A 20665-nucleotide genomic window follows, 5' to 3' on the forward strand; every position below is an offset into this window, starting at 1 on the left:
GGTTTCGTTGTTTTGCAAAGGATGCACTGCAACATCCGCTCACAGGAGCAGTCCCACTACTGGTGCGACACGGGGGTTTTGACCTGCTCCGTTCCCGACCTGGGCCGGTTCACCCCTCCTTAGACGACCTGGCATTCACGAGCTCCCCCAGAAATGCCATGTCGATGCCGTGCTAAGTGCGGACTCCCGATCGGCACAGCCAGTTGCAGCACAGAGCTCCCGTGCTCAAGCGATCCGCCAGCCTCAACCTGCCCCTGTAGCTGGCATTACAGACACACGCCACGGCGCCCGGCGTGAGCGAGAGCGGCTAGAAGGCAATTCAAATCCCCTTGTCTGAAATGAGAGCGAGAGTACTCGTGCAGTTCTCCACTGACGTGGCAGCTTTTAATGCCGATTGCATTAAAAGCATTGCCGGGTCCTGCTGTAGCGGTAAAACACTGTGACCAGATGAATGAATTGAAAAAGTGTTACGTGAAACACATGTGAATCCTAGTTTTCGTGCTGCGAATTTAAAAAATAAAAAAAAAAAAAAAAAAAAAAAAAAAAAAAAAAAAGCAGCACTATAAGAATGCCAAAAAATAAAGAAGGTTGCGTTGGCGAGTATTAAGCCCCCCCTCCTCTGAGGTGCCAGCAGCATTCCGCACCGGCAGACGGAACGGGACTCTGGTCATGCTGCACTTATTTTGCTGCCAGAGACTGAATCACGCGTCGGCCGCCGGATAAAACCGAAAGCTGGCTCGTTGGTCTAGGGGTATGATTCTCGCTTTGGGTGCGAGAGGTCCCGGGTTCAAATCCCGGACGAGCCCGTTTTTTTTTTTTTTAATTGTTTTGTACTATACTGTTTTCGATCCGTAAACCATTAAGCTCAGCAGGCAGTTTTGACTTAGACGCTTTGCAACTAAATGCGTTGCCATAGTGGCAGGGAGCGTGTGCCTTCCTCGTTAGTATAGTGGTCAGTATCCCCGCCTGTCACGCGGGAGACCGGGATTCAATTCCCCGACGGGGAGATTTTTTTTTTTTTTTTACTGATTGAAGGCAGGTGCGTGTGGCTGTAATTGTATACATAAAGTAAAAAAGAAGGTTGCATTGGCCGGGAATCGAACCCGGGCCTCCCGCGTGGCAGGCGAGAATTCTACCACTGAACCACCAATGCTTGCTTGACGTTTGCTTGAGGTTTGCTTGAGGTAGGTAATGTATTAGCAGCATCTAGTGCAGTGTGAAAAGATGAATTAACCCGTTCTAGTGCTAGATTGTACATGTACACAAACAATTGTACCTACAAAATGCCCATCTGTTACACTAGTTTTGTGGTTGTTTTAAACTACATACCAAAAAAAAAAAAAAAAAACAAGCACATGCGTTACCAAAATAAACAGTGCTGTATAAACTACAGAAACTCGATGCTGAATGGTTTTATAGTCTGTTACGTCAGAATTGTGTTTAATGCATAAGCAGTTGCTTTGCAGACTCAACAAAGACTGCAGTCCTCGTTTAACCATTGTGCAATCAGCCCTTGGTCGCTGTGATATTGTTGTTCATGGAATTTGAGCGTGCGTATCGGCAATGCATAGTAATTGGAAAAGTGTAATACAAAAGAATTAAAAACGGGCTCGTCCGGGATTTGAACCCGGGACCTCTCGCACCCTAAGCGAGAATCATACCCCTAGACCAACGAGCCAGCGCCTGCCACTGTTGTGGTCCCCCGAGTTTCCAAAGAAGTGCAGACCTAGCTGTTCTGTTAGATGGGAGACGTTTTTCTATTGGGTGTACCTGTCGAGACCACTGTAATTTTGCCGTGTCTCCGAGCTGTGTGCTGTTGCCTGTTTGGGCCGTCTGACTTCTTTAACTGGCGGCTAGCATTTCTATGTTCATCGAGAAGCGGTCGCTATAAATGAGGAAAGTAGTTTAGGTGGGATTTCGTTTTGATATGTTTGGAATGGATCAGTTAGTCAGCATGTACTTCAAAAAATAAATAGAAAAAAAAGGAGGCTGGGTTTCGTTGTTTTGCAAAGGATGCACTGCAACATCCGCTCACAGGAGCAGTCCCACTACTGGTGCGACACGGGGGTTTTGACCTGCTCCGTTCCCGACCTGGGCCGGTTCACCCCTCCTTAGACGACCTGGCATTCACGAGCTCCCCCAGAAATGCCATGTCGATGCCGTGCTAAGTGCGGACTCCCGATCGGCACAGCCAGTTGCAGCACAGAGCTCCCGTGCTCAAGCGATCCGCCAGCCTCAACCTGCCCCTGTAGCTGGCATTACAGACACACGCCACGGCGCCCGGCGTGAGCGAGAGCGGCTAGAAGGCAATTCAAATCCCCTTGTCTGAAATGAGAGCGAGAGTACTCGTGCAGTTCTCCACTGACGTGGCAGCTTTTAATGCCGATTGCATTAAAAGCATTGCCGGGTCCTGCTGTAGCGGTAAAACACTGTGACCAGATGAATGAATTGAAAAAGTGTTACGTGAAACACATGTGAATCCTAGTTTTCGTGCTGCGAATTTAAAAAAAAAAAAAAAAAAAAAAAAGCAGCACTATAAGAATGCCAAAAAATAAAGAAGGTTGCGTTGGCGAGTATTAAGCCCCCCCTCCTCTGAGGTGCCAGCAGCATTCCGCACCGGCAGACGGAACGGGACTCTGGTCATGCTGCACTTATTTTGCTGCCAGAGACTGAATCACGCGTCGGCCGCCGGATAAAACCGAAAGCTGGCTCGTTGGTCTAGGGGTATGATTCTCGCTTTGGGTGCGAGAGGTCCCGGGTTCAAATCCCGGACGAGCCCGTTTTTTTTTTTTTAATTGTTTTGTACTATACTGTTTTCGATCCGTAAACCATTAAGCTCAGCAGGCAGTTTTGACTTAGACGCTTTGCAACTAAATGCGTTGCCATAGTGGCAGGGAGCGTGTGCCTTCCTCGTTAGTATAGTGGTCAGTATCCCCGCCTGTCACGCGGGAGACCGGGGTTCAATTCCCCGACGGGGAGATTTTTTTTTTTTTTTTTACTGATTGAAGGCAGGTGCGTGTGGCTGTAATTGTATACATAAAGTAAAAAAGAAGGTTGCATTGGCCGGGAAGCGAACCCGGGCCTCCCGCGTGGCAGGCGAGAATTCTACCACTGAACCACCAATGCTTGCTTGACGTTTGCTTGAGGTTTGCTTGAGGTAGGTAATGTATTAGCAGCATCTAGTGCAGTGTGAAAAGATGAATTAACCCGTTCTAGTGCTAGATTGTACATGTACACAAACAATTGTACCTACAAAATGCCCATCTGTTACACTAGTTTTGTGGTTGTTTTAAACTACATAAAAAAAATTAAAAAAAAAACAAGCACATGCGTTACCAAAATAAACAGTGCTGTATAAACTACAGAAACTCGATGCTGAATGGTTTTATAGTCTGTTACGTCAGAATTGTGTTTAATGCATAAGCAGTTGCTTTGCAGACTCAACAAAGACTGCAGTCCTCGTTTAACCATTGTGCAATCAGCCCTTGGTCGCTGTGATATTGTTGTTCATGGAATTTGAGCGTGCGTATCGGCAATGCATAGTAATTGGAAAAGTGTAATACAAAAGAATTAAAAACGGGCTCGTCCGGGATTTGAACCCGGGACCTCTCGCACCCTAAGCGAGAATCATACCCCTAGACCAACGAGCCAGCGCCTGCCACTGTTGTGGTCCCCCGAGTTTCCAAAGAAGTGCAGACCTAGCTGTTCTGTTAGATGGGAGACGTTTTTCTATTGGGTGTACCTGTCGAGACCACTGTAATTTTGCCGTGTCTCCGAGCTGTGTGCTGTTGCCTGTTTGGGCCGTCTGACTTCTTTAACTGGCGGCTAGCATTTCTATGTTCATCGAGAAGCGGTCGCTATAAATGAGGAAAGTAGTTTAGGTGGGATTTCGTTTTGATATGTTTGGAATGGATCAGTTAGTCAGCATGTACTTCAAAAAATAAATAGAAAAAAAAGGAGGCTGGGTTTCGTTGTTTTGCAAAGGATGCACTGCAACATCCGCTCACAGGAGCAGTCCCACTACTGGTGCGACACGGGGGTTTTGACCTGCTCCGTTCCCGACCTGGGCCGGTTCACCCCTCCTTAGACGACCTGGCATTCACGAGCTCCCCCAGAAATGCCATGTCGATGCCGTGCTAAGTGCGGACTCCCGATCGGCACAGCCAGTTGCAGCACAGAGCTCCCGTGCTCAAGCGATCCGCCAGCCTCAACCTGCCCCTGTAGCTGGCATTACAGACACACGCCACGGCGCCCGGCGTGAGCGAGAGCGGCTAGAAGGCAATTCAAATCCCCTTGTCTGAAATGAGAGCGAGAGTACTCGTGCAGTTCTCCACTGACGTGGCAGCTTTTAATGCCGATTGCATTAAAAGCATTGCCGGGTCCTGCTGTAGCGGTAAAACACTGTGACCAGATGAATGAATTGAAAAAGTGTTACGTGAAACACATGTGAATCCTAGTTTTCGTGCTGCGAATTTAAAAAAAAAAAAAAAAAAAAAAAAAAAAAAAAAAAAAAGCAGCACTATAAGAATGCCAAAAAATAAAGAAGGTTGCGTTGGCGAGTATTAAGCCCCCCCTCCTCTGAGGTGCCAGCAGCATTCCGCACCGGCAGACGGAACGGGACTCTGGTCATGCTGCACTTATTTTGCTGCCAGAGACTGAATCACGCGTCGGCCGCCGGATAAAACCGAAAGCTGGCTCGTTGGTCTAGGGGTATGATTCTCGCTTTGGGTGCGAGAGGTCCCGGGTTCAAATCCCGGACGAGCCCGTTTTTTTTTTTTTTAATTGTTTTGTACTATACTGTTTTCGATCCGTAAACCATTAAGCTCAGCAGGCAGTTTTGACTTAGACGCTTTGCAACTAAATGCGTTGCCATAGTGGCAGGGAGCGTGTGCCTTCCTCGTTAGTATAGTGGTCAGTATCCCCGCCTGTCACGCGGGAGACCGGGATTCAATTCCCCGACGGGGAGATTTTTTTTTTTTTTTACTGATTGAAGGCAGGTGCGTGTGGCTGTAATTGTATACATAAAGTAAAAAAGAAGGTTGCATTGGCCGGGAATCGAACCCGGGCCTCCCGCGTGGCAGGCGAGAATTCTACCACTGAACCACCAATGCTTGCTTGACGTTTGCTTGAGGTTTGCTTGAGGTAGGTAATGTATTAGCAGCATCTAGTGCAGTGTGAAAAGATGAATTAACCCGTTCTAGTGCTAGATTGTACATGTACACAAACAATTGTACCTACAAAATGCCCATCTGTTACACTAGTTTTGTGGTTGTTTTAAACTACATACCAAAAAAAAAAAAAAAAAACAAGCACATGCGTTACCAAAATAAACAGTGCTGTATAAACTACAGAAACTCGATGCTGAATGGTTTTATAGTCTGTTACGTCAGAATTGTGTTTAATGCATAAGCAGTTGCTTTGCAGACTCAACAAAGACTGCAGTCCTCGTTTAACCATTGTGCAATCAGCCCTTGGTCGCTGTGATATTGTTGTTCATGGAATTTGAGCGTGCGTATCGGCAATGCATAGTAATTGGAAAAGTGTAATACAAAAGAATTAAAAACGGGCTCGTCCGGGATTTGAACCCGGGACCTCTCGCACCCTAAGCGAGAATCATACCCCTAGACCAACGAGCCAGCGCCTGCCACTGTTGTGGTCCCCCGAGTTTCCAAAGAAGTGCAGACCTAGCTGTTCTGTTAGATGGGAGACGTTTTTCTATTGGGTGTACCTGTCGAGACCACTGTAATTTTGCCGTGTCTCCGAGCTGTGTGCTGTTGCCTGTTTGGGCCGTCTGACTTCTTTAACTGGCGGCTAGCATTTCTATGTTCATCGAGAAGCGGTCGCTATAAATGAGGAAAGTAGTTTAGGTGGGATTTCGTTTTGATATGTTTGGAATGGATCAGTTAGTCAGCATGTACTTCAAAAAATAAATAGAAAAAAAAGGAGGCTGGGTTTCGTTGTTTTGCAAAGGATGCACTGCAACATCCGCTCACAGGAGCAGTCCCACTACTGGTGCGACACGGGGGTTTTGACCTGCTCCGTTCCCGACCTGGGCCGGTTCACCCCTCCTTAGACGACCTGGCATTCACGAGCTCCCCCAGAAATGCCATGTCGATGCCGTGCTAAGTGCGGACTCCCGATCGGCACAGCCAGTTGCAGCACAGAGCTCCCGTGCTCAAGCGATCCGCCAGCCTCAACCTGCCCCTGTAGCTGGCATTACAGACACACGCCACGGCGCCCGGCGTGAGCGAGAGCGGCTAGAAGGCAATTCAAATCCCCTTGTCTGAAATGAGAGCGAGAGTACTCGTGCAGTTCTCCACTGACGTGGCAGCTTTTAATGCCGATTGCATTAAAAGCATTGCCGGGTCCTGCTGTAGCGGTAAAACACTGTGACCAGATGAATGAATTGAAAAAGTGTTACGTGAAACACATGTGAATCCTAGTTTTCGTGCTGCGAATTTAAAAAAAAAAAAAAAAAAAAAAAAAAAAAAAAAAAAAAAAAGCAGCACTATAAGAATGCCAAAAAATAAAGAAGGTTGCGTTGGCGAGTATTAAGCCCCCCCTCCTCTGAGGTGCCAGCAGCATTCCGCACCGGCAGACGGAACGGGACTCTGGTCATGCTGCACTTATTTTGCTGCCAGAGACTGAATCACGCGTCGGCCGCCGGATAAAACCGAAAGCTGGCTCGTTGGTCTAGGGGTATGATTCTCGCTTTGGGTGCGAGAGGTCCCGGGTTCAAATCCCGGACGAGCCCGTTTTTTTTTTTTTAATTGTTTTGTACTATACTGTTTTCGATCCGTAAACCATTAAGCTCAGCAGGCAGTTTTGACTTAGACGCTTTGCAACTAAATGCGTTGCCATAGTGGCAGGGAGCGTGTGCCTTCCTCGTTAGTATAGTGGTCAGTATCCCCGCCTGTCACGCGGGAGACCGGGGTTCAATTCCCCGACGGGGAGATTTTTTTTTTTTTTTTTACTGATTGAAGGCAGGTGCGTGTGGCTGTAATTGTATACATAAAGTAAAAAAGAAGGTTGCATTGGCCGGGAAGCGAACCCGGGCCTCCCGCGTGGCAGGCGAGAATTCTACCACTGAACCACCAATGCTTGCTTGACGTTTGCTTGAGGTTTGCTTGAGGTAGGTAATGTATTAGCAGCATCTAGTGCAGTGTGAAAAGATGAATTAACCCGTTCTAGTGCTAGATTGTACATGTACACAAACAATTGTACCTACAAAATGCCCATCTGTTACACTAGTTTTGTGGTTGTTTTAAACTACATAAAAAAAATAAAAAAAAAAACAAGCACATGCGTTACCAAAATAAACAGTGCTGTATAAACTACAGAAACTCGATGCTGAATGGTTTTATAGTCTGTTACGTCAGAATTGTGTTTAATGCATAAGCAGTTGCTTTGCAGACTCAACAAAGACTGCAGTCCTCGTTTAACCATTGTGCAATCAGCCCTTGGTCGCTGTGATATTGTTGTTCATGGAATTTGAGCGTGCGTATCGGCAATGCATAGTAATTGGAAAAGTGTAATACAAAAGAATTAAAAACGGGCTCGTCCGGGATTTGAACCCGGGACCTCTCGCACCCTAAGCGAGAATCATACCCCTAGACCAACGAGCCAGCGCCTGCCACTGTTGTGGTCCCCCGAGTTTCCAAAGAAGTGCAGACCTAGCTGTTCTGTTAGATGGGAGACGTTTTTCTATTGGGTGTACCTGTCGAGACCACTGTAATTTTGCCGTGTCTCCGAGCTGTGTGCTGTTGCCTGTTTGGGCCGTCTGACTTCTTTAACTGGCGGCTAGCATTTCTATGTTCATCGAGAAGCGGTCGCTATAAATGAGGAAAGTAGTTTAGGTGGGATTTCGTTTTGATATGTTTGGAATGGATCAGTTAGTCAGCATGTACTTCAAAAAATAAATAGAAAAAAAAGGAGGCTGGGTTTCGTTGTTTTGCAAAGGATGCACTGCAACATCCGCTCACAGGAGCAGTCCCACTACTGGTGCGACACGGGGGTTTTGACCTGCTCCGTTCCCGACCTGGGCCGGTTCACCCCTCCTTAGACGACCTGGCATTCACGAGCTCCCCCAGAAATGCCATGTCGATGCCGTGCTAAGTGCGGACTCCCGATCGGCACAGCCAGTTGCAGCACAGAGCTCCCGTGCTCAAGCGATCCGCCAGCCTCAACCTGCCCCTGTAGCTGGCATTACAGACACACGCCACGGCGCCCGGCGTGAGCGAGAGCGGCTAGAAGGCAATTCAAATCCCCTTGTCTGAAATGAGAGCGAGAGTACTCGTGCAGTTCTCCACTGACGTGGCAGCTTTTAATGCCGATTGCATTAAAAGCATTGCCGGGTCCTGCTGTAGCGGTAAAACACTGTGACCAGATGAATGAATTGAAAAAGTGTTACGTGAAACACATGTGAATCCTAGTTTTCGTGCTGCGAATTTAAAAAAAAAAAAAAAAAAAAAAAAGCAGCACTATAAGAATGCCAAAAAATAAAGAAGGTTGCGTTGGCGAGTATTAAGCCCCCCCTCCTCTGAGGTGCCAGCAGCATTCCGCACCGGCAGACGGAACGGGACTCTGGTCATGCTGCACTTATTTTGCTGCCAGAGACTGAATCACGCGTCGGCCGCCGGATAAAACCGAAAGCTGGCTCGTTGGTCTAGGGGTATGATTCTCGCTTTGGGTGCGAGAGGTCCCGGGTTCAAATCCCGGACGAGCCCGTTTTTTTTTTTTTAATTGTTTTGTACTATACTGTTTTCGATCCGTAAACCATTAAGCTCAGCAGGCAGTTTTGACTTAGACGCTTTGCAACTAAATGCGTTGCCATAGTGGCAGGGAGCGTGTGCCTTCCTCGTTAGTATAGTGGTCAGTATCCCCGCCTGTCACGCGGGAGACCGGGGTTCAATTCCCCGACGGGGAGATTTTTTTTTTTTTTTTACTGATTGAAGGCAGGTGCGTGTGGCTGTAATTGTATACATAAAGTAAAAAAGAAGGTTGCATTGGCCGGGAATCGAACCCGGGCCTCCCGCGTGGCAGGCGAGAATTCTACCACTGAACCACCAATGCTTGCTTGACGTTTGCTTGAGGTTTGCTTGAGGTTTGCTTGAGGTAGGTAATGTATTAGCAGCATCTAGTGCAGTGTGAAAAGATGAATTAACCCGTTCTAGTGCTAGATTGTACATGTACACAAACAATTGTACCTACAAAATGCCCATCTGTTACACTAGTTTTGTGGTTGTTTTAAACTACATACCAAAAAAAAAAAAAAAAAACAAGCACATGCGTTACCAAAATAAACAGTGCTGTATAAACTACAGAAACTCGATGCTGAATGGTTTTATAGTCTGTTACGTCAGAATTGTGTTTAATGCATAAGCAGTTGCTTTGCAGACTCAACAAAGACTGCAGTCCTCGTTTAACCATTGTGCAATCAGCCCTTGGTCGCTGTGATATTGTTGTTCATGGAATTTGAGCGTGCGTATCGGCAATGCATAGTAATTGGAAAAGTGTAATACAAAAGAATTAAAAACGGGCTCGTCCGGGATTTGAACCCGGGACCTCTCGCACCCTAAGCGAGAATCATACCCCTAGACCAACGAGCCAGCGCCTGCCACTGTTGTGGTCCCCCGAGTTTCCAAAGAAGTGCAGACCTAGCTGTTCTGTTAGATGGGAGACGTTTTTCTATTGGGTGTACCTGTCGAGACCACTGTAATTTTGCCGTGTCTCCGAGCTGTGTGCTGTTGCCTGTTTGGGCCGTCTGACTTCTTTAACTGGCGGCTAGCATTTCTATGTTCATCGAGAAGCGGTCGCTATAAATGAGGAAAGTAGTTTAGGTGGGATTTCGTTTTGATATGTTTGGAATGGATCAGTTAGTCAGCATGTACTTCAAAAAATAAATAGAAAAAAAAGGAGGCTGGGTTTCGTTGTTTTGCAAAGGATGCACTGCAACATCCGCTCACAGGAGCAGTCCCACTACTGGTGCGACACGGGGGTTTTGACCTGCTCCGTTCCCGACCTGGGCCGGTTCACCCCTCCTTAGACGACCTGGCATTCACGAGCTCCCCCAGAAATGCCATGTCGATGCCGTGCTAAGTGCGGACTCCCGATCGGCACAGCCAGTTGCAGCACAGAGCTCCCGTGCTCAAGCGATCCGCCAGCCTCAACCTGCCCCTGTAGCTGGCATTACAGACACACGCCACGGCGCCCGGCGTGAGCGAGAGCGGCTAGAAGGCAATTCAAATCCCCTTGTCTGAAATGAGAGCGAGAGTACTCGTGCAGTTCTCCACTGACGTGGCAGCTTTTAATGCCGATTGCATTAAAAGCATTGCCGGGTCCTGCTGTAGCGGTAAAACACTGTGACCAGATGAATGAATTGAAAAAGTGTTACGTGAAACACATGTGAATCCTAGTTTTCGTGCTGCGAATTTAAAAAAAAAAAAAAAAAAAAAAAAAAAAAAGCAGCACTATAAGAATGCCAAAAAATAAAGAAGGTTGCGTTGGCGAGTATTAAGCCCCCCCTCCTCTGAGGTGCCAGCAGCATTCCGCACCGGCAGACGGAACGGGACTCTGGTCATGCTGCACTTATTTTGCTGCCAGAGACTGAATCACGCGTCGGCCGCCGGATAAAACCGAAAGCTGGCTCGTTGGTCTAGGGGTATGATTCTCGCTTTGGGTGCGAGAGGTCCCGGGTTCAAATCGCGGACGAGCCCGTTTTTTTTTTTTTTAATTGTTTTGTACTATACTGTTTTCGATCCGTAAACCATTAAGCTCAGCAGGCAGTTTTGACTTAGACGCTTTGCAACTAAATGCGTTGCCATAGTGGCAGGGAGCGTGTGCCTTCCTCGTTAGTATAGTGGTCAGTATCCCCGCCTGTCACGCGGGAGACCGGGGTTCAATTCCCCGACGGGGAGATTTTTTTTTTTTTTTTACTGATTGAAGGCAGGTGCGTGTGGCTGTAATTGTATACATAAAGTAAAAAAGAAGGTTGCATTGGCCGGGAATCGAACCCGGGCCTCCCGCGTGGCAGGCGAGAATTCTACCACTGAACCACCAATGCTTGCTTGACGTTTGCTTGAGGTTTGCTTGAGGTAGGTAATGTATTAGCAGCATCTAGTGCAGTGTGAAAAGATGAATTAACCCGTTCTAGTGCTAGATTGTACATGTACACAAACAATTGTACCTACAAAATGCCCATCTGTTACACTAGTTTTGTGGTTGTTTTAAACTACATACCAAAAAAAAAAAAAAAAAACAAGCACATGCGTTACCAAAATAAACAGTGCTGTATAAACTACAGAAACTCGATGCTGAATGGTTTTATAGTCTGTTACGTCAGAATTGTGTTTAATGCATAAGCAGTTGCTTTGCAGACTCAACAAAGACTGCAGTCCTCGTTTAACCATTGTGCAATCAGCCCTTGGTCGCTGTGATATTGTTGTTCATGGAATTTGAGCGTGCGTATCGGCAATGCATAGTAATTGGAAAAGTGTAATACAAAAGAATTAAAAACGGGCTCGTCCGGGATTTGAACCCGGGACCTCTCGCACCCTAAGCGAGAATCATACCCCTAGACCAACGAGCCAGCGCCTGCCATTGTTGTGGTCCCCCGAGTTTCCAAAGAAGTGCAGACCTAGCTGTTCTGTTAGATGGGAGACGTTTTTCTATTGGGTGTACCTGTCGAGACCACTGTAATTTTGCCGTGTCTCCGAGCTGTGTGCTGTTGCCTGTTTGGGCCGTCTGACTTCTTTAACTGGCGGCTAGCATTTCTATGTTCATCGAGAAGCGGTCGCTATAAATGAGGAAAGTAGTTTAGGTGGGATTTCGTTTTGATATGTTTGGAATGGATCAGTTAGTCAGCATGTACTTCAAAAAATAAATAGAAAAAAAAGGAGGCTGGGTTTCGTTGTTTTGCAAAGGATGCACTGCAACATCCGCTCACAGGAGCAGTCCCACTACTGGTGCGACACGGGGGTTTTGACCTGCTCCGTTCCCGACCTGGGCCGGTTCACCCCTCCTTAGACGACCTGGCATTCACGAGCTCCCCCAGAAATGCCATGTCGATGCCGTGCTAAGTGCGGACTCCCGATCGGCACAGCCAGTTGCAGCACAGAGCTCCCGTGCTCAAGCGATCCGCCAGCCTCAACCTGCCCCTGTAGCTGGCATTACAGACACACGCCACGGCGCCCGGCGTGAGCGAGAGCGGCTAGAAGGCAATTCAAATCCCCTTGTCTGAAATGAGAGCGAGAGTACTCGTGCAGTTCTCCACTGACGTGGCAGCTTTTAATGCCGATTGCATTAAAAGCATTGCCGGGTCCTGCTGTAGCGGTAAAACACTGTGACCAGATGAATGAATTGAAAAAGTGTTACGTGAAACACATGTGAATCCTAGTTTTCGTGCTGCGAATTTAAAAAAAAAAAAAAAAAAAAAAAAGCAGCACTATAAGAATGCCAAAAAATAAAGAAGGTTGCGTTGGCGAGTATTAAGCCCCCCCTCCTCTGAGGTGCCAGCAGCATTCCGCACCGGCAGACGGAACGGGACTCTGGTCATGCTGCACTTATTTTGCTGCCAGAGACTGAATCACGCGTCGGCCGCCGGATAAAACCGAAAGCTGGCTCGTTGGTCTAGGGGTATGATTCTCGCTTTGGGTGCGAGAGGTCCCGGGTTCAAATCCCGGACGAGCCCGTTTTTTTTTTTTTAATTGTTTTGTACTATACTGTTTTCGATCCGTAAACCATTAAGCTCAGCAGGCAGTTTTGACTTAGACGCTTTGCAACTAAATGCGTTGCCATAGTGGCAGGGAGCGTGTGCCTTCCTCGTTAGTATAGTGGTCAGTATCCCCGCCTGTCACGCGGGAGACCGGGGTTCAATTCCCCGACGGGGAGATTTTTTTTTTTTTTTTACTGATTGAAGGCAGGTGCGTGTGGCTGTAATTGTATACATAAAGTAAAAAAGAAGGTTGCATTGGCCGGGAATCGAACCCGGGCCTCCCGCGTGGCAGGCGAGAATTCTACCACTGAACCACCAATGCTTGCTTGACGTTTGCTTGAGGTTTGCTTGAGGTTTGCTTGAGGTAGGTAATGTATTAGCAGCATCTAGTGCAGTGTGAAAAGATGAATTAACCCGTTCTAGTGCTAGATTGTACATGTACACAAACAATTGTACCTACAAAATGCCCATCTGTTACACTAGTTTTGTGGTTGTTTTAAACTACATACCAAAAAAAAAAAAAAAAAACAAGCACATGCGTTACCAAAATAAACAGTGCTGTATAAACTACAGAAACTCGATGCTGAATGGTTTTATAGTCTGTTACGTCAGAATTGTGTTTAATGCATAAGCAGTTGCTTTGCAGACTCAACAAAGACTGCAGTCCTCGTTTAACCATTGTGCAATCAGCCCTTGGTCGCTGTGATATTGTTGTTCATGGAATTTGAGCGTGCGTATCGGCAATGCATAGTAATTGGAAAAGTGTAATACAAAAGAATTAAAAACGGGCTCGTCCGGGATTTGAACCCGGGACCTCTCGCACCCTAAGCGAGAATCATACCCCTAGACCAACGAGCCAGCGCCTGCCACTGTTGTGGTCCCCCGAGTTTCCAAAGAAGTGCAGACCTAGCTGTTCTGTTAGATGGGAGACGTTTTTCTATTGGGTGTACCTGTCGAGACCACTGTAATTTTGCCGTGTCTCCGAGCTGTGTGCTGTTGCCTGTTTGGGCCGTCTGACTTCTTTAACTGGCGGCTAGCATTTCTATGTTCATCGAGAAGCGGTCGCTATAAATGAGGAAAGTAGTTTAGGTGGGATTTCGTTTTGATATGTTTGGAATGGATCAGTTAGTCAGCATGTACTTCAAAAAATAAATAGAAAAAAAAGGAGGCTGGGTTTCGTTGTTTTGCAAAGGATGCACTGCAACATCCGCTCACAGGAGCAGTCCCACTACTGGTGCGACACGGGGGTTTTGACCTGCTCCGTTCCCGACCTGGGCCGGTTCACCCCTCCTTAGACGACCTGGCATTCACGAGCTCCCCCAGAAATGCCATGTCGATGCCGTGCTAAGTGCGGACTCCCGATCGGCACAGCCAGTTGCAGCACAGAGCTCCCGTGCTCAAGCGATCCGCCAGCCTCAACCTGCCCCTGTAGCTGGCATTACAGACACACGCCACGGCGCCCGGCGTGAGCGAGAGCGGCTAGAAGGCAATTCAAATCCCCTTGTCTGAAATGAGAGCGAGAGTACTCGTGCAGTTCTCCACTGACGTGGCAGCTTTTAATGCCGATTGCATTAAAAGCATTGCCGGGTCCTGCTGTAGCGGTAAAACACTGTGACCAGATGAATGAATTGAAAAAGTGTTACGTGAAACACATGTGAATCCTAGTTTTCGTGCTGCGAATTTAAAAAAAAAAAAAAAAAAAAAAAAAAAAAAGCAGCACTATAAGAATGCCAAAAAATAAAGAAGGTTGCGTTGGCGAGTATTAAGCCCCCCCTCCTCTGAGGTGCCAGCAGCATTCCGCACCGGCAGACGGAACGGGACTCTGGTCATGCTGCACTTATTTTGCTGCCAGAGACTGAATCACGCGTCGGCCGCCGGATAAAACCGAAAGCTGGCTCGTTGGTCTAGGGGTATGATTCTCGCTTTGGGTGCGAGAGGTCCCGGGTTCAAATCGCGGACGAGCCCGTTTTTTTTTTTTTTAATTGTTTTGTACTATACTGTTTTCGATCCGTAAACCATTAAGCTCAGCAGGCAGTTTTGACTTAGACGCTTTGCAACTAAATGCGTTGCCATAGTGGCAGGGAGCGTGTGCCTTCCTCGTTAGTATAGTGGTCAGTATCCCCGCCTGTCACGCGGGAGACCGGGGTTCAATTCCCCGACGGGGAGATTTTTTTTTTTTTTTTACTGATTGAAGGCAGGTGCGTGTGGCTGTAATTGTATACATAAAGTAAAAAAGAAGGTTGCATTGGCCGGGAATCGAACCCGGGCCTCCCGCGTGGCAGGCGAGAATTCTACCACTGAACCACCAATGCTTGCTTGACGTTTGCTTGAGGTTTGCTTGAGGTAGGTAATGTATTAGCAGCATCTAGTGCAGTGTGAAAAGATGAATTAACCCGTTCTAGTGCTAGATTGTACATGTACACAAACAATTGTACCTACAAAATGCCCATCTGTTACACTAGTTTTGTGGTTGTTTTAAACTACATACCAAAAAAAAAAAAAAAAAACAAGCACATGCGTTACCAAAATAAACAGTGCTGTATAAACTACAGAAACTCGATGCTGAATGGTTTTATAGTCTGTTACGTCAGAATTGTGTTTAATGCATAAGCAGTTGCTTTGCAGACTCAACAAAGACTGCAGTCCTCGTTTAACCATTGTGCAATCAGCCCTTGGTCGCTGTGATATTGTTGTTCATGGAATTTGAGCGTGCGTATCGGCAATGCATAGTAATTGGAAAAGTGTAATACAAAAGAATTAAAAACGGGCTCGTCCGGGATTTGAACCCGGGACCTCTCGCACCCTAAGCGAGAATCATACCCCTAGACCAACGAGCCAGCGCCTGCCATTGTTGTGGTCCCCCGAGTTTCCAAAGAAGTGCAGACCTAGCTGTTCTGTTAGATGGGAGACGTTTTTCTATTGGGTGTACCTGTCGAGACCACTGTAATTTTGCCGTGTCTCCGAGCTGTGTGCTGTTGCCTGTTTGGGCCGTCTGACTTCTTTAACTGGCGGCTAGCATTTCTATGTTCATCGAGAAGCGGTCGCTATAAATGAGGAAAGTAGTTTAGGTGGGATTTCGTTTTGATATGTTTGGAATGGATCAGTTAGTCAGCATGTACTTCAAAAAATAAATAGAAAAAAAAGGAGGCTGGGTTTCGTTGTTTTGCAAAGGATGCACTGCAACATCCGCTCACAGGAGCAGTCCCACTACTGGTGCGACACGGGGGTTTTGACCTGCTCCGTTCCCGACCTGGGCCGGTTCACCCCTCCTTAGACGACCTGGCATTCACGAGCTCCCCCAGAAATGCCATGTCGATGCCGTGCTAAGTGCGGACTCCCGATCGGCACAGCCAGTTGCAGCACAGAGCTCCCGTGCTCAAGCGATCCGCCAGCCTCAACCTGCCCCTGTAGCTGGCATTACAGACACACGCCACGGCGCCCGGCGTGAGCGAGAGCGGCTAGAAGGCAATTCAAATCCCCTTGTCTGAAATGAGAGCGAGAGTACTCGTGCAGTTCTCCACTGACGTGGCAGCTTTTAATGCCGATTGCATTAAAAGCATTGCCGGGTCCTGCTGTAGCGGTAAAACACTGTGACCAGATGAATGAATTGAAAAAGTGTTACGTGAAACACATGTGAATCCTAGTTTTCGTGCTGCGAATTTAAAAAAAAAAAAAAAAAAAAAAAAAAAGCAGCACTATAAGAATGCCAAAAAATAAAGAAGGTTGCGTTGGCGAGTATTAAGCCCCCCCTCCTCTGAGGTGCCAGCAGCATTCCGCACCGGCAGACGGAACGGGACTCTGGTCATGCTGCACTTATTTTGCTGCCAGAGACTGAATCACGCGTCGGCCGCCGGATAAAACCGAAAGCTGGCTCGTTGGTCTAGGGGTATGATTCTCGCTTTGGGTGCGAGAGGTCCCGGGTTCAAATCCCGGACGAGCCCGTTTTTTTTTTTTTAATTGTTTTGTACTATACTGTTTTCGATCCGTAAACCATTAAGCTCAGCAGGCAGTTTTGACTTAGACGCTTTGCAACTAAATGCGTTGCCATAGTGGCAGGGAGCGTGTGCCTTCCTCGTTAGTATAGTGGTCAGTATCCCCGCCTGTCACGCGGGAGACCGGGGTTCAATTCCCCGACGGGGAGATTTTTTTTTTTTTTTTACTGATTGAAGGCAGGTGCGTGTGGCTGTAATTGTATACATAAAGTAAAAAAGAAGGTTGCATTGGCCGGGAATCGAACCCGGGCCTCCCGCGTGGCAGGCGAGAATTCTACCACTGAACCACCAATGCTTGCTTGACGTTTGCTTGAGGTTTGCTTGAGGTAGGTAATGTATTAGCAGCATCTAGTGCAGTGTGAAAAGATGAATTAACCCGTTCTAGTGCTAGATTGTACATGTACACAAACAATTGTACCTACAAAATGCCCATCTGTTACACTAGTTTTGTGGTTGTTTTAAACTACATACCAAAAAAAAAAAAAAAAAACAAGCACATGCGTTACCAAAATAAACAGTGCTGTATAAACTACAGAAACTCGATGCTGAATGGTTTTATAGTCTGTTACGTCAGAATTGTGTTTAATGCATAAGCAGTTGCTTTGCAGACTCAACAAAGACTGCAGTCCTCGTTTAACCATTGTGCAATCAGCCCTTGGTCGCTGTGATATTGTTGTTCATGGAATTTGAGCGTGCGTATCGGCAATGCATAGTAATTGGAAAAGTGTAATACAAAAGAATTAAAAACGGGCTCGTCCGGGATTTGAACCCGGGACCTCTCGCACCCTAAGCGAGAATCATACCCCTAGACCAACGAGCCAGCGCCTGCCACTGTTGTGGTCCCCCGAGTTTCCAAAGAAGTGCAGACCTAGCTGTTCTGTTAGATGGGAGACGTTTTTCTATTGGGTGTACCTGTCGAGACCACTGTAATTTTGCCGTGTCTCCGAGCTGTGTGCTGTTGCCTGTTTGGGCCGTCTGACTTCTTTAACTGGCGGCTAGCATTTCTATGTTCATCGAGAAGCGGTCGCTATAAATGAGGAAAGTAGTTTAGGTGGGATTTCGTTTTGATATGTTTGGAATGGATCAGTTAGTCAGCATGTACTTCAAAAAATAAATAGAAAAAAAAGGAGGCTGGGTTTCGTTGTTTTGCAAAGGATGCACTGCAACATCCGCTCACAGGAGCAGTCCCACTACTGGTGCGACACGGGGGTTTTGACCTGCTCCGTTCCCGACCTGGGCCGGTTCACCCCTCCTTAGACGACCTGGCATTCACGAGCTCCCCCAGAAATGCCATGTCGATGCCGTGCTAAGTGCGGACTCCCGATCGGCACAGCCAGTTGCAGCACAGAGCTCCCGTGCTCAAGCGATCCGCCAGCCTCAACCTGCCCCTGTAGCTGGCATTACAGACACACGCCACGGCGCCCGGCGTGAGCGAGAGCGGCTAGAAGGCAATTCAAATCCCCTTGTCTGAAATGAGAGCGAGAGTACTCGTGCAGTTCTCCACTGACGTGGCAGCTTTTAATGCCGATTGCATTAAAAGCATTGCCGGGTCCTGCTGTAGCGGTAAAACACTGTGACCAGATGAATGAATTGAAAAAGTGTTACGTGAAACACATGTGAATCCTAGTTTTCGTGCTGCGAATTTAAAAAAAAAAAAAAAAAAAAAAAAAAAAAAAAAAAAAAAGCAGCACTATAAGAATGCCAAAAAATAAAGAAGGTTGCGTTGGCGAGTATTAAGCCCCCCCTCCTCTGAGGTGCCAGCAGCATTCCGCACCGGCAGACGGAACGGGACTCTGGTCATGCTGCACTTATTTTGCTGCCAGAGACTGAATCACGCGTCGGCCGCCGGATAAAACCGAAAGCTGGCTCGTTGGTCTAGGGGTATGATTCTCGCTTTGGGTGCGAGAGGTCCCGGGTTCAAATCCCGGACGAGCCCGTTTTTTTTTTTTTAATTGTTTTGTACTATACTGTTTTCGATCCGTAAACCATTAAGCTCAGCAGGCAGTTTTGACTTAGACGCTTTGCAACTAAATGCGTTGCCATAGTGGCAGGGAGCGTGTGCCTTCCTCGTTAGTATAGTGGTCAGTATCCCCGCCTGTCACGCGGGAGACCGGGGTTCAATTCCCCGACGGGGAGATTTTTTTTTTTTTTTTACTGATTGAAGGCAGGTGCGTGTGGCTGTAATTGTATACATAAAGTAAAAAAGAAGGTTGCATTGGCCGGGAATCGAACCCGGGCCTCCCGCGTGGCAGGCGAGAATTCTACCACTGAACCACCAATGCTTGCTTGACGTTTGCTTGAGGTTTGCTTGAGGTAGGTAATGTATTAGCAGCATCTAGTGCAGTGTGAAAAGATGAATTAACCCGTTCTAGTGCTAGATTGTACATGTACACAAACAATTGTACCTACAAAATGCCCATCTGTTACACTAGTTTTGTGGTTGTTTTAAACTACATACCAAAAAAAAAAAAAAAAAACAAGCACATGCGTTACCAAAATAAACAGTGCTGTATAAACTACAGAAACTCGATGCTGAATGGTTTTATAGTCTGTTACGTCAGAATTGTGTTTAATGCATAAGCAGTTGCTTTGCAGACTCAACAAAGACTGCAGTCCTCGTTTAACCATTGTGCAATCAGCCCTTGGTCGCTGTGATATTGTTGTTCATGGAATTTGAGCGTGCGTATCGGCAATGCATAGTAATTGGAAAAGTGTAATACAAAAGAATTAAAAACGGGCTCGTCCGGGATTTGAACCCGGGACCTCTCGCACCCTAAGCGAGAATCATACCCCTAGACCAACGAGCCAGCGCCTGCCACTGTTGTGGTCCCCCGAGTTTCCAAAGAAGTGCAGACCTAGCTGTTCTGTTAGATGGGAGACGTTTTTCTATTGGGTGTACCTGTCGAGACCACTGTAATTTTGCCGTGTCTCCGAGCTGTGTGCTGTTGCCTGTTTGGGCCGTCTGACTTCTTTAACTGGCGGCTAGCATTTCTATGTTCATCGAGAAGCGGTCGCTATAAATGAGGAAAGTAGTTTAGGTGGGATTTCGTTTTGATATGTTTGGAATGGATCAGTTAGTCAGCATGTACTTCAAAAAATAAATAGAAAAAAAAGGAGGCTGGGTTTCGTTGTTTTGCAAAGGATGCACTGCAACATCCGCTCACAGGAGCAGTCCCACTACTGGTGCGACACGGGGGTTTTGACCTGCTCCGTTCCCGACCTGGGCCGGTTCACCCCTCCTTAGACGACCTGGCATTCACGAGCTCCCCCAGAAATGCCATGTCGATGCCGTGCTAAGTGCGGACTCCCGATCGGCACAGCCAGTTGCAGCACAGAGCTCCCGTGCTCAAGCGATCCGCCAGCCTCAACCTGCCCCTGTAGCTGGCATTACAGACACACGCCACGGCGCCCGGCGTGAGCGAGAGCGGCTAGAAGGCAATTCAAATCCCCTTGTCTGAAATGAGAGCGAGAGTACTCGTGCAGTTCTCCACTGACGTGGCAGCTTTTAATGCCGATTGCATTAAAAGCATTGCCGGGTCCTGCTGTAGCGGTAAAACACTGTGACCAGATGAATGAATTGAAAAAGTGTTACGTGAAACACATGTGAATCCTAGTTTTCGTGCTGCGAATTTAAAAAAAAAAAAAAAAAAAAAAAAAAAAAAAAAAGCAGCACTATAAGAATGCCAAAAAATAAAGAAGGTTGCGTTGGCGAGTATTAAGCCCCCCCTCCTCTGAGGTGCCAGCAGCATTCCGCACCGGCAGACGGAACGGTGACTCTGGTCATGCTGCACTTATTTTGCTGCCAGAGACTGAATCACGCGTCGGCCGCCGGATAAAACCGAAAGCTGGCTCGTTGGTCTAGGGGTATGATTCTCGCTTTGGGTGCGAGAGGTCCCGGGTTCAAATCCCGGACGAGCCCGTTTTTTTTTTTTTAATTGTTTTGTACTATACTGTTTTCGAT

General features: G+C 47.3%; 39 non-coding genes across 39 annotated transcripts; 19 read left to right on the forward strand and 20 right to left on the reverse strand.

Annotated features, from left to right (window-relative positions):
- The first annotated feature begins 734 nt into the window (after positions 1 to 734).
- On the forward strand, positions 735 to 806 carry trnap-ugg (transfer RNA proline (anticodon UGG)). Its single transcript has one exon. It is a non-coding gene; the product is annotated as a tRNA-Pro (tRNA).
- Positions 807 to 1082: 276 nt separating this feature from the next.
- Positions 1083 to 1153, reverse strand: trnag-gcc (transfer RNA glycine (anticodon GCC)). The gene has a single exon. It is a non-coding gene; the product is annotated as a tRNA-Gly (tRNA).
- Positions 1154 to 1606: 453 nt separating this feature from the next.
- trnap-agg (transfer RNA proline (anticodon AGG)) lies at positions 1607 to 1678 on the reverse strand. Its single transcript has one exon. It is a non-coding gene; the product is annotated as a tRNA-Pro (tRNA).
- Positions 1679 to 2707: 1029 nt separating this feature from the next.
- On the forward strand, positions 2708 to 2779 carry trnap-ugg (transfer RNA proline (anticodon UGG)). Its single transcript has one exon. It is a non-coding gene; the product is annotated as a tRNA-Pro (tRNA).
- Positions 2780 to 2907: 128 nt separating this feature from the next.
- On the forward strand, positions 2908 to 2979 carry trnad-guc (transfer RNA aspartic acid (anticodon GUC)). Its single transcript has one exon. It is a non-coding gene; the product is annotated as a tRNA-Asp (tRNA).
- Positions 2980 to 3055: 76 nt separating this feature from the next.
- trnag-gcc (transfer RNA glycine (anticodon GCC)) lies at positions 3056 to 3126 on the reverse strand. The gene has a single exon. It is a non-coding gene; the product is annotated as a tRNA-Gly (tRNA).
- Positions 3127 to 3578: 452 nt separating this feature from the next.
- Positions 3579 to 3650, reverse strand: trnap-agg (transfer RNA proline (anticodon AGG)). Its single transcript has one exon. It is a non-coding gene; the product is annotated as a tRNA-Pro (tRNA).
- Positions 3651 to 4693: 1043 nt separating this feature from the next.
- On the forward strand, positions 4694 to 4765 carry trnap-ugg (transfer RNA proline (anticodon UGG)). The gene has a single exon. It is a non-coding gene; the product is annotated as a tRNA-Pro (tRNA).
- Positions 4766 to 5040: 275 nt separating this feature from the next.
- Positions 5041 to 5111, reverse strand: trnag-gcc (transfer RNA glycine (anticodon GCC)). The gene has a single exon. It is a non-coding gene; the product is annotated as a tRNA-Gly (tRNA).
- A 453-nt stretch (positions 5112 to 5564) lies between these two features.
- On the reverse strand, positions 5565 to 5636 carry trnap-agg (transfer RNA proline (anticodon AGG)). Its single transcript has one exon. It is a non-coding gene; the product is annotated as a tRNA-Pro (tRNA).
- A 1046-nt stretch (positions 5637 to 6682) lies between these two features.
- On the forward strand, positions 6683 to 6754 carry trnap-ugg (transfer RNA proline (anticodon UGG)). The gene has a single exon. It is a non-coding gene; the product is annotated as a tRNA-Pro (tRNA).
- Positions 6755 to 6882: 128 nt separating this feature from the next.
- On the forward strand, positions 6883 to 6954 carry trnad-guc (transfer RNA aspartic acid (anticodon GUC)). Its single transcript has one exon. It is a non-coding gene; the product is annotated as a tRNA-Asp (tRNA).
- Positions 6955 to 7030: 76 nt separating this feature from the next.
- On the reverse strand, positions 7031 to 7101 carry trnag-gcc (transfer RNA glycine (anticodon GCC)). Its single transcript has one exon. It is a non-coding gene; the product is annotated as a tRNA-Gly (tRNA).
- A 452-nt stretch (positions 7102 to 7553) lies between these two features.
- On the reverse strand, positions 7554 to 7625 carry trnap-agg (transfer RNA proline (anticodon AGG)). Its single transcript has one exon. It is a non-coding gene; the product is annotated as a tRNA-Pro (tRNA).
- A 1029-nt stretch (positions 7626 to 8654) lies between these two features.
- trnap-ugg (transfer RNA proline (anticodon UGG)) lies at positions 8655 to 8726 on the forward strand. The gene has a single exon. It is a non-coding gene; the product is annotated as a tRNA-Pro (tRNA).
- A 128-nt stretch (positions 8727 to 8854) lies between these two features.
- Positions 8855 to 8926, forward strand: trnad-guc (transfer RNA aspartic acid (anticodon GUC)). Its single transcript has one exon. It is a non-coding gene; the product is annotated as a tRNA-Asp (tRNA).
- Positions 8927 to 9001: 75 nt separating this feature from the next.
- On the reverse strand, positions 9002 to 9072 carry trnag-gcc (transfer RNA glycine (anticodon GCC)). Its single transcript has one exon. It is a non-coding gene; the product is annotated as a tRNA-Gly (tRNA).
- A 464-nt stretch (positions 9073 to 9536) lies between these two features.
- trnap-agg (transfer RNA proline (anticodon AGG)) lies at positions 9537 to 9608 on the reverse strand. Its single transcript has one exon. It is a non-coding gene; the product is annotated as a tRNA-Pro (tRNA).
- A 1035-nt stretch (positions 9609 to 10643) lies between these two features.
- On the forward strand, positions 10644 to 10715 carry trnap-ugg (transfer RNA proline (anticodon UGG)). Its single transcript has one exon. It is a non-coding gene; the product is annotated as a tRNA-Pro (tRNA).
- A 129-nt stretch (positions 10716 to 10844) lies between these two features.
- trnad-guc (transfer RNA aspartic acid (anticodon GUC)) lies at positions 10845 to 10916 on the forward strand. Its single transcript has one exon. It is a non-coding gene; the product is annotated as a tRNA-Asp (tRNA).
- Positions 10917 to 10991: 75 nt separating this feature from the next.
- Positions 10992 to 11062, reverse strand: trnag-gcc (transfer RNA glycine (anticodon GCC)). The gene has a single exon. It is a non-coding gene; the product is annotated as a tRNA-Gly (tRNA).
- Positions 11063 to 11515: 453 nt separating this feature from the next.
- Positions 11516 to 11587, reverse strand: trnap-agg (transfer RNA proline (anticodon AGG)). Its single transcript has one exon. It is a non-coding gene; the product is annotated as a tRNA-Pro (tRNA).
- A 1029-nt stretch (positions 11588 to 12616) lies between these two features.
- On the forward strand, positions 12617 to 12688 carry trnap-ugg (transfer RNA proline (anticodon UGG)). The gene has a single exon. It is a non-coding gene; the product is annotated as a tRNA-Pro (tRNA).
- Positions 12689 to 12816: 128 nt separating this feature from the next.
- On the forward strand, positions 12817 to 12888 carry trnad-guc (transfer RNA aspartic acid (anticodon GUC)). The gene has a single exon. It is a non-coding gene; the product is annotated as a tRNA-Asp (tRNA).
- Positions 12889 to 12963: 75 nt separating this feature from the next.
- trnag-gcc (transfer RNA glycine (anticodon GCC)) lies at positions 12964 to 13034 on the reverse strand. The gene has a single exon. It is a non-coding gene; the product is annotated as a tRNA-Gly (tRNA).
- Positions 13035 to 13498: 464 nt separating this feature from the next.
- trnap-agg (transfer RNA proline (anticodon AGG)) lies at positions 13499 to 13570 on the reverse strand. The gene has a single exon. It is a non-coding gene; the product is annotated as a tRNA-Pro (tRNA).
- A 1035-nt stretch (positions 13571 to 14605) lies between these two features.
- Positions 14606 to 14677, forward strand: trnap-ugg (transfer RNA proline (anticodon UGG)). Its single transcript has one exon. It is a non-coding gene; the product is annotated as a tRNA-Pro (tRNA).
- A 129-nt stretch (positions 14678 to 14806) lies between these two features.
- trnad-guc (transfer RNA aspartic acid (anticodon GUC)) lies at positions 14807 to 14878 on the forward strand. The gene has a single exon. It is a non-coding gene; the product is annotated as a tRNA-Asp (tRNA).
- Positions 14879 to 14953: 75 nt separating this feature from the next.
- On the reverse strand, positions 14954 to 15024 carry trnag-gcc (transfer RNA glycine (anticodon GCC)). The gene has a single exon. It is a non-coding gene; the product is annotated as a tRNA-Gly (tRNA).
- Positions 15025 to 15477: 453 nt separating this feature from the next.
- trnap-agg (transfer RNA proline (anticodon AGG)) lies at positions 15478 to 15549 on the reverse strand. The gene has a single exon. It is a non-coding gene; the product is annotated as a tRNA-Pro (tRNA).
- A 1032-nt stretch (positions 15550 to 16581) lies between these two features.
- trnap-ugg (transfer RNA proline (anticodon UGG)) lies at positions 16582 to 16653 on the forward strand. Its single transcript has one exon. It is a non-coding gene; the product is annotated as a tRNA-Pro (tRNA).
- A 128-nt stretch (positions 16654 to 16781) lies between these two features.
- trnad-guc (transfer RNA aspartic acid (anticodon GUC)) lies at positions 16782 to 16853 on the forward strand. The gene has a single exon. It is a non-coding gene; the product is annotated as a tRNA-Asp (tRNA).
- Positions 16854 to 16928: 75 nt separating this feature from the next.
- Positions 16929 to 16999, reverse strand: trnag-gcc (transfer RNA glycine (anticodon GCC)). The gene has a single exon. It is a non-coding gene; the product is annotated as a tRNA-Gly (tRNA).
- A 453-nt stretch (positions 17000 to 17452) lies between these two features.
- trnap-agg (transfer RNA proline (anticodon AGG)) lies at positions 17453 to 17524 on the reverse strand. The gene has a single exon. It is a non-coding gene; the product is annotated as a tRNA-Pro (tRNA).
- Positions 17525 to 18568: 1044 nt separating this feature from the next.
- Positions 18569 to 18640, forward strand: trnap-ugg (transfer RNA proline (anticodon UGG)). The gene has a single exon. It is a non-coding gene; the product is annotated as a tRNA-Pro (tRNA).
- Positions 18641 to 18768: 128 nt separating this feature from the next.
- trnad-guc (transfer RNA aspartic acid (anticodon GUC)) lies at positions 18769 to 18840 on the forward strand. Its single transcript has one exon. It is a non-coding gene; the product is annotated as a tRNA-Asp (tRNA).
- Positions 18841 to 18915: 75 nt separating this feature from the next.
- Positions 18916 to 18986, reverse strand: trnag-gcc (transfer RNA glycine (anticodon GCC)). Its single transcript has one exon. It is a non-coding gene; the product is annotated as a tRNA-Gly (tRNA).
- A 453-nt stretch (positions 18987 to 19439) lies between these two features.
- On the reverse strand, positions 19440 to 19511 carry trnap-agg (transfer RNA proline (anticodon AGG)). Its single transcript has one exon. It is a non-coding gene; the product is annotated as a tRNA-Pro (tRNA).
- Positions 19512 to 20551: 1040 nt separating this feature from the next.
- trnap-ugg (transfer RNA proline (anticodon UGG)) lies at positions 20552 to 20623 on the forward strand. The gene has a single exon. It is a non-coding gene; the product is annotated as a tRNA-Pro (tRNA).
- Positions 20624 to 20665: the final 42 nt, after the last annotated feature.

This window comes from Acipenser ruthenus, unplaced genomic scaffold, assembly GCF_902713425.1.
Source record: "Acipenser ruthenus unplaced genomic scaffold, fAciRut3.2 maternal haplotype, whole genome shotgun sequence".
In the NCBI taxonomy this organism is placed as follows: domain Eukaryota; kingdom Metazoa; phylum Chordata; class Actinopteri; order Acipenseriformes; family Acipenseridae; genus Acipenser; species Acipenser ruthenus.